We start from the raw sequence: 8,724 nt of genomic DNA, 5'->3' as shown, positions 1-8,724 counted from the left end.
CTCAAAGGGCAGGAGAATAAAAGCCTGGAGAGGACGGAGCGCTGGCCGAGTCACTCAGAAGGAAAACATCCCATCATAGCCTGCAGTTATCAGTGTCACACATCACTTCACATGGCCGCTCACAAACACTGAGTCGTTTAATGTGAGGCGCGCACACACACACACACACACACACACACAATTAAAGCTGATAAACGTATATGAATCTCCCAGGAAATGGCTTTTCCTAAAATATGCTAAATGAAGCCGTGTGTGTGTTTTCTCCCGGGGGTTCAGCACAGAGAGCCGAGGAGGTTCGACCTCAGCAGCCCAGAGACGTACAATGATAAAATGTGAATGTGAAAGTTTTAAAAAAAGAAAAGATAAACGCTTACAAAAAAGAAGAAGGAGAAAGAGAAAAAGAAGGGGAAAAAAGATAGATAGACAGACGAGTGGTGTCCACTGCTGTTTTGCTTGTTTTTTGTTTTCTTGCCTTAGATTAGATTAGGATCAGTGGTGTAGTCTATGTGATACTCAGGTATACTCAGTATACACACTGAAAATGCATCAATACTTCAGTATACCCAGTACAACAAAACTATCTAACTAAAGTAAATGTCAATGGTTCTCAAAGTGGGAGGGTTGACAGGGTTCAAGGGGGCCACAACTTTTTCTGGAAATTTTACCACTTTTTCCTAAAATCTTTTCACTTTTTTATTTTTTTTATTTTTTTTACTTTTTTAATTATTGTTTGACTTTTTTTTGTTGTTGAAATTTTTACCACTTTTCCTAGAATTTCTTTGAGAAATTTTACCAGTTTCTGCTAAAATTTTTCAAACTTTTTTTTTTTTTTTTAGAAATGTTACCACTTTTTCTCAGAAATTTTACCAGCTTTTTCTAAAAAAAAAAAATTCAACTTTTTTTTAGAAATGTTTCAATTTTTTGAGGAATTGTACCACTTTTTTTTCCCAGAAATTTCTCTATAATCTTTCAAAAATGTACGCCTAATTTAAACGTACATTGATTGTTGTGTATTTCTGGTGTTTGCTTCAAAATTTTGTCCAATGGGGGTCCGTGGTCTAATTTGTGTCAATTTTGGGTAATGGTATAAAACAGTTTGAGAACGTATGGTTACATTGTAACCTTGGTTCTCTGAGTGAGAGACTATCTCTCCACTCAGTTACATATTCCATATGTACGGGATATGACCCCCGCTGCTTGTCAGGGCACGTGGATATTTCTTTAAGACACACCGGCTTGCCCGGCCACGCCCTATTGCGTAGCTATAAAGCGCTTGCGCTGGCGTGTAATCACTGATAGTTTGATCGAAACGTGTCTCCGAGCGGCCTAAGGTCTGGAGAGACAGTCTCTTCACTCAGAGAACCAAGGTTACAATGTAACCATACGTTCTCTATCGTCTCGAGACTATCTCTCCACTCAGTTACATATTCCATATGTACGGGATAGATCTTTAAGACACCCCGTGAGGAGACGGTGCAGCCACAATCCCACACCACAACGTGCAACACACGAACTATGTACAAATATACAATATATACAATTCACAGGAGAAGGCCCCGCAAGGCGCTAGTGCCAACCCTGAGAGGGAAAGGGCTGCCATGGAAGCCCGCAAGACGCAGGACTAACCCAAGGAGACCGACAATGGCCCCGCAAAACGCAGGGGCCAGCCTGGCCACAGAGCGGCCGCTCACTCAGCCTGCAAGACGCAAGGCCGAGGGGAGACAAGTAAATGTGAGGTCGGGCCACACCCAGCACACGCCAGAGCCTGGCCCATGTTGATGTTTGCCAGGACCCGCCGACACTGGGGGCCCTGTGAAGCCTCCAAGAGACCGCCACTATGGTCCCGTGGGACCCCTGCGGGCACAAATGCAAGCCCAGCAGACATCTCTGCACGGGCTGCATGTGAGAGAGGCCGCCCACACCATGGAACCCATGGTGCGGGCGGTCCCTCCACCACGAGACGAAGGCAGAGTCCCAAGTCGAACCATACCCCCTCGAAAGGCAGACGGAGGAGGTTGGTTGGCCAGGGCCTGGTGGCTGTCAGGACCTCGGGGGACGCTCAGAGGACCCCTCAGCCCTGGCAGGTGGTCCTCGCCTCCTGCCCCGTCGGGGGTACCCACGCCGACGGGAAGCCTCCAACGCAGGTCTGAGATCCCCTTGACCCCATGTTGAGGCCTCTGGAGTTGGTGCCTCTGGTGCCGGCTGAGACCACGAGACCATGTCTGTGGCACGCCTGGCAAGGCCCACTGAAACCTCCTTTGCACAGCGGCGGCTCTCCTGTGCCTGCTGCAACAAAGCAGTAGCATGGGGCCCAAACATAGCGGGAGGTTCCACCGGCACCTTAAGCAGGCAGTCCCTATCCTCTTGCTGCAGCAGGGACTGAGACAGCCACAAGTGGCGCCTAGCCACCCAGAAGGAAGCCAAAGCACAGCCTGAGGCCATCTTTAGCTCCGCCCCCACACCGGTGTCATCTTGAACCTGCCGAGACAGGTCACGGAGGTAAAGAGACAGAATAGCCCCAGTGTTGGCCAACCGGGTCTGCACCACCATAGCTTTATGTAGCTTAGCAAGCAGACTGCAGCCTGCAGTTCTTGCTGGAGCAGGTGGCGTTGCCAAGGATGGAGCTGGAGGGGGAAACCAGTGGGGTGAGGGTTCGGTCCACTGGGGGAAGGGTCCCACAAGCAACCTGGTCACTGTCATGCATGTCAGAAAACCGGCGACATGCTGCGGACCACTTGTGGGTAGAAGCTGGGGAATGGAACTGCTGACACAGCAGTTCCTTAAAATCAAGCAGGAGGGGCACCTGGGTTGATGCAGGGCGCACCTCCGCATCCTCCTCAAACCTAGAAGACGTGGCCCTAGGATTTGCGGGGAGGGAAACCCCCAGAGCTCTGGAGGCCCTGTTCATTACCGCCTCAAAGCGGTGAGCTAACTCCCCCCTCGTGGCGTCGTCCACAGTTTGCTGCGCGCAAGAGAGGTCGTTGTCATCGGAGGAGGCAACCGTTTCTATATCCACCTCCTCCTCCGCCTCTTCCTCCCTGTCCAACCCCGAAGACGGGGGCAGGAAAGAACTGAGCGGAGGCCGGATCACCATGGGCCGAAGGGGGAGCAGTGGAGTCTGCCAGACCCCTGAAGACTCCCCCCTCCCCTCCGAAGCTGCAGCCGTTCTGCCAGTTTTCCGCCTCGGCCCCTCAGAAACCTGAGGGCCTGAGCGTTTTGGGGCAAAGAACCGACACCGAGCCTCCCTAGTATGTGGGGGCAGAATAAAACAGTCCATGCACGATTGCGGTTTCTCATTTGAGGCCAAGGCATGCTCATGCCCCAAACAAAGCACGCAACTATCATGCCCATCCTCTAGGGGCATGGCCACCCCACAGCCCACACAGCAATAGCCCTCCTGGCTTGCCATACTGCCCAGGACCGGAAACAGGAAGTACCGCACTTCCTGTTTACAGGTAGCCTGTAGCACCGCAGCTAACTTTACTTTTTGTTTGCTTTTGTGAGTGTACTCTGCGTGTCGGCCCTGTGGGAACCGTACGCTTATGATGGGGTGAGAGTGCTCGAACTGTTGGAGAAGGGAGACAGACGTTCGCCGCCGAGCGCGTCAGCCCGCGAGCCGCGGGCAATACGCCGGGGAGGAACAAGCAGCGGGGGTCATATCCCGTACATATGGAATATGTAACTGAGTGGAGAGATAGTCTTGAGAAAGCAGTTTACCCACTACAGAACATTAGACTACACCACTGATTAGATGTACTTTATTCACCACAACGGGGAAATGTAGTTGTTACATGAGCCAAGTTGATGGCAACAGACAGAAAATATACACACAATAAACAATAAAATCAACCTTGTTACCTTGTTTCATCATCTTTAATTTTTTGAAATAGAGTATAATATTGGTGTTGGTACTAAGCCAATGCAATTATTACAATAGAAAGGGGCAGGTACAGTACACTGCAAAAATTCAAAGTCTTACCAAGAATATTTGTCTTATTTCTAGTCAAAATGTCATTTCTAGTCAAAATAAATCTAATTATACATAAAATAAGACTCATCACATTAAAAAGTAGCTTGTTTTAGACACTTTTTTTTTTTACTTCTTTCAAGCTAATTTTCCACTTTAAATAAGTAGAAAAATCTGACAGTGGAGCAAGTTTTTCTTTCTTATTACAAGCACAAAAAACTTGCTTTCACTGGCAGATTTTTCTACTTATTTCAATTGAAAATGAGTTTGAAACAACTGAAAACTGTCTAAAAACAAGTTGGTTTTTAGGTGATTAGTCTTATTGTAAGTGGAAAGAGATTAGTTTTGACTAGAAATGAGACATTTTGACAAGAAATAAGACAAATATTCTTGGAAAGATTTTGAGTTTTTGCAGTGTACTATAAGTTTTTCTTCATCCTGCTCCTTTTCATTCATGGTGACTATGTGTAGCTACATTATGTAAATATGTGCAGCCATGTGTAGTATATAAACCATGAATGGAATAAATCAAAATGAAATGAAATGTGAATGTGAAGGACGAGTGTGGGACAGAGACAAGCTGAGGTCTGTCGTCCTTCACCTGCTGAGATCTGACGCAGGAATCAAGAGGCGTAGAGAACCATGAGTCCCTCAGGCTGCAGTGTGTGTGTGTGTGTGTGTGTGTGTGTGTGTGTGTGTGTGTGTGTGTAGCCAGAGGGGGGGGGCGTCCTGCAGGAACCCTCTGATGAGTTTATTCTAATTTGACTGAGGTTAGTGAGACCTGCAGGTGTTTCAGTGGCTCAGCGCTGCCTCTAGAGGCCGAAGCAGGAACGTTAACAACTCACTCAGCCGTGTGTGTGTGTGTGTGTGTGTCTGTGTGTGTGTGCTCAGTGAGAGCCGTTTGCAGCCGCAGGCAGCTTCACACCACAGGGGCTGTTTAACCAGTCACCTTCAGTAAAAACTTCAGCAGATGAACTTTGTTTAACAGAGTTTTAAAAAGCTTCACGCTGCAGAGAAACTGAGACGTTTAAGATGTTTAAACAACGAGAAAATGAAGATAAGAAGTCGTTTCTATTCATCGTTTGAAACAAAGCTCACATTGTTTACATGGACAAAACTCCTGTGTGTTGAAGAAAAGAAAAAAGAAAATATCTCCGTTTTGGTCCTGCCCTAAGCTTTGGAACTTTTGGGAAGACATTTTCCATTTGTGCAGCATTATATACAGTTAACAGTTGGTCCCTAACAGTCATCTGATATTAGTGGGCTGTTCCAACTTCTCTCTCACTCTTCCCTCATCACTACAACAAGCTCTTATGTTTGGTTTGGTCGGAGCAAAACGAGTTATTCTTAGAGATTGGAAATCAGTTTCTCCTCCCTGTTTTAAGAAATGGTTGAACGATATGGTTTCTTGCATCAACCTAGGAGAAATTCTCTATACTCTGTCAGACACTCATCACAAGTTCCTTGATGTCTGGGGACTCTTTATTGAGATTATTCAAAGTGACAGACATTGTCCTCCAGACTAGTTACACTGGACACTATTATTCTGTCTCATTTTGTATTGTACTGTCTACATGCCAAGCTTCCAGTCTCCTTGTCTTCATTTGGACCTGGCTCTTTGGACTCTCTGGACTCTGTCCTGGACTTCATAATCCACCTGTATACTTTTGATTCAGTGTGTGAGCTGACATGCATAACTGTAACTTTGACATGTTTATATCTCTGTGGGCTGGCAGTTTGTTTTGTTTTGTTTTGTTTTGTCCTGCTCTTTTTGTTTCATTGTATATTGTCTCAGTTCTTCTATATGTGGTTTAAACGTAAAAACTTCATAAATAAAGTGTTAAAGGGACAACGAGGAGTTTCTCCATCGGCAGAACCAAAAATTCTGCGACAATAAAAAAGTCTCATATTAATGTGGATGAATCTCCGTTACCCACACTTGTTAATGGGTCCATTTTCGATAAATATATCGTTTTGTCTCTATCGTTATTTTATTATTATCAGTGGTGGAAATGCTGGTCGAGCCGACTAGCATTTCCTTACTTTCGGTTTCGTGGCGAGTCATGAAAATAACGCCGCCGAATCACCGTTTATGGTCGGAACTACGATGGTATCTGATCGTCTTCCAACCTCTGACTTTAATTCTTGATGAATGAAAACATTCTTAGCAAGACGTCTGTCTTGCGCCGGTCCAAGAATTTCACCGTACGCGCGGAGGCTCATGGGAAATGTAGTAGGAAACACTTCGCTTTCCAAAACTCCTCGTTGTCCCTTTAGATAAAAAAAATCTCTGTTTATGTGGGTGAAACCGCCGTGTTGGTGTGGTTGGGAGACCCAATGGACAGAAAAATGGGTTAAATCGTATTTGTGTAGTCCAGGCCTGAGACCTTGAGGTCTGAGGACCACGACACTAGTGTTTGGACGGTATCATCCATTATACAGGAGCACACACTCAGTTTCTCCTCATCAGTTGCCCACGGTTACAGTTTCCTCCACCACAGACGCCTCCATCACCTCCACTCTGACTGATGGTCTACATACTGACGGTCACCACTTCCTCTCCTCCACTCTGCAACTTTCTGCATCTTTCAGTCTTCACCTCAGGAGTTCTCATTTAGTTCAGTGGATATAATAACGGTGTTAGCCCCGCTAGCCCATTGGTACCAGCCGTCACTGCGAGTGTGTATCAGTATGTATCAGGGTGTCAGTGTTTCTCAGAAAGAGGAAGGGCGTATAAACAGAAGTTGTTGTTTATTGTCAGAACTAGAGTTCAGAAATAAAGTGACCACAGACACCGACATTCTGAGAAACTAAACTGTCTTTACACTCCAAGGTTCAAGTGGCCTGATTCCGATAGTTTTCCTCTCAAGTGGCGCAGATCGGATCTTTAAAATAAACATGAGACTGAAGACGCTACTTTTGTAGTCAATGTACGTTCAAATTAGGGCCATGGTGTGAATTTTTGGAAATATTGTAGAGAAAGTTCTTGAAAAAACTAGAACAAACATTTAAACATTTCTAGAAACACTGGTGAAAAAAACAAAAAATGAAATTAAGGGAGTGCTCAGCCCAGACAGGGCAATAAAAACATACAAATTTAAAAAGGAGAAGCACGGTGGCACTGGTTCACACAATATAGACACAATTTTTCCAATGCTCCTATTAAATAAAGGTTGATTGAATTCCCCTCTAGCCGTCATTTCAGTTCTGTACTGATGCTGATGAAAAAACGTGTTTTTACCTGTAAAATTTCACCATCATCATGCTGCATGATGTCAGCATGTAGCCTACAGCAGCTTGACCTAACAGAACTGCAAACAAATCTTGAGGATACGTCTTATTACTTTGACCGAGTTACGTTCAAGAACCTGTTTTTGGTTTCTGGTATCTGGTATGTGTTTACAGTCAAACGTTTTCATGCACCGTCGGCTCAATTTTTCAAATATCAAAAATCTGCATGGTCACTTTGTGTAGGACGGCGTCTGAAGATGCAGTTGCAGAATTTGGTGTCAATTGAGCAAGAATTGTGGGAGAAGAAAGGTTTAATACGTTTTTTAAAAAACAGAGTGATGGACTTTATAATTTGCATTGACGCTTTTATTTTATTTAACCTTTATTTACCCAGCCAAGCAATAAAGATTAAGAACAATTTCTTATTTACAAATGCAGCCTGAACCAAAGAGCAAAGGCTCTTTGAGGGGGAGGGGGAGGGGTGATGCCATCTAGGGGGGGGGGTCCTGGTTACTTCCGCGTTATGCAGTCCACTGAATATGCACAGTAGTGTCACCTCCACTGTTCCCTCTAAGGTGTTTTACTGTGCAATTGCACACTCAAATATCCCCGACTAGTTTACTGTTCATTTCTCCCTAATGTGCACTTTGAATTTTGAATTTTTTTGAAATTTATGACCTTAACCGTGGTCTGTAGTGCAACTACGATGTAAGTTTTTGCTTGAGAATTATTATTACTGTTCATATCAAGAATGCTTCTGTGCCAAGGGAACATTGGTCACCTCCCATGATGCTCTGGGCTCCTCCCATCATGCCTCTGGGCACTGAGAGTTAGTTAGGCCCAATTCCAATCCGCCCCCTAAAGACTCAGGCCCTGAACCCTCCCTGACTAAAGTGACGTCAGCTGTAAGTGACAGAGTGTGAGAGTCTGTGAGGGTCCAGATGCTGTAAACATGAATGGAACAGCACTTACACACTCTCACGACACGTTACCTTGACAACAACATGTTGTTGACTCCAGTCTGGGACTGATAATTTACCGTACTTTCAACACTCACAAGGTGTGTGAGGGGGACGGACTCAAAACAAAATGTTCCTGGATCAGATCTGATCAAATCATCATCAATAATCACAAACTGCACGTTAATACTGACAGTAAACTTCTTCTTTTCTTTTTATTTCTTTCTTTTTTTTTGCTCCTGTCTATTAACAAGACTGGCGGAGCTCTCTCTGACTACGTGTGTTAATTTACTTTTTTTTTTTTTTTTTAACACTCGCGTTCCGACGGCATCCCATGTGTTTGACTTCACAACGCTATGAACTGTGGGTAATTCCCCTACCCAAAGTCAGCATCGGTGCTGACTTACGGTAAGGGGGCAGTAAGGGCTCATTCACTGACTCACAGACTTGATGATCTGACAACGGAACAGCCCTCACACACTCAGGGACTTCCCGTGAACGCGCCTCTAATGGTGCGTTCCAGGCAACCCGTAACTCGTATTTTTCCGACCTGTTCCTATGGTTACC

Source organism: Trachurus japonicus, chromosome 3 (genome assembly GCF_045865225.1).
Source record: "Trachurus japonicus isolate A0001 chromosome 3, Traja_1.0".
NCBI lineage: Eukaryota > Metazoa > Chordata > Actinopteri > Carangiformes > Carangidae > Trachurus > Trachurus japonicus.
This window is presented reverse-complemented; position numbering follows the sequence as displayed.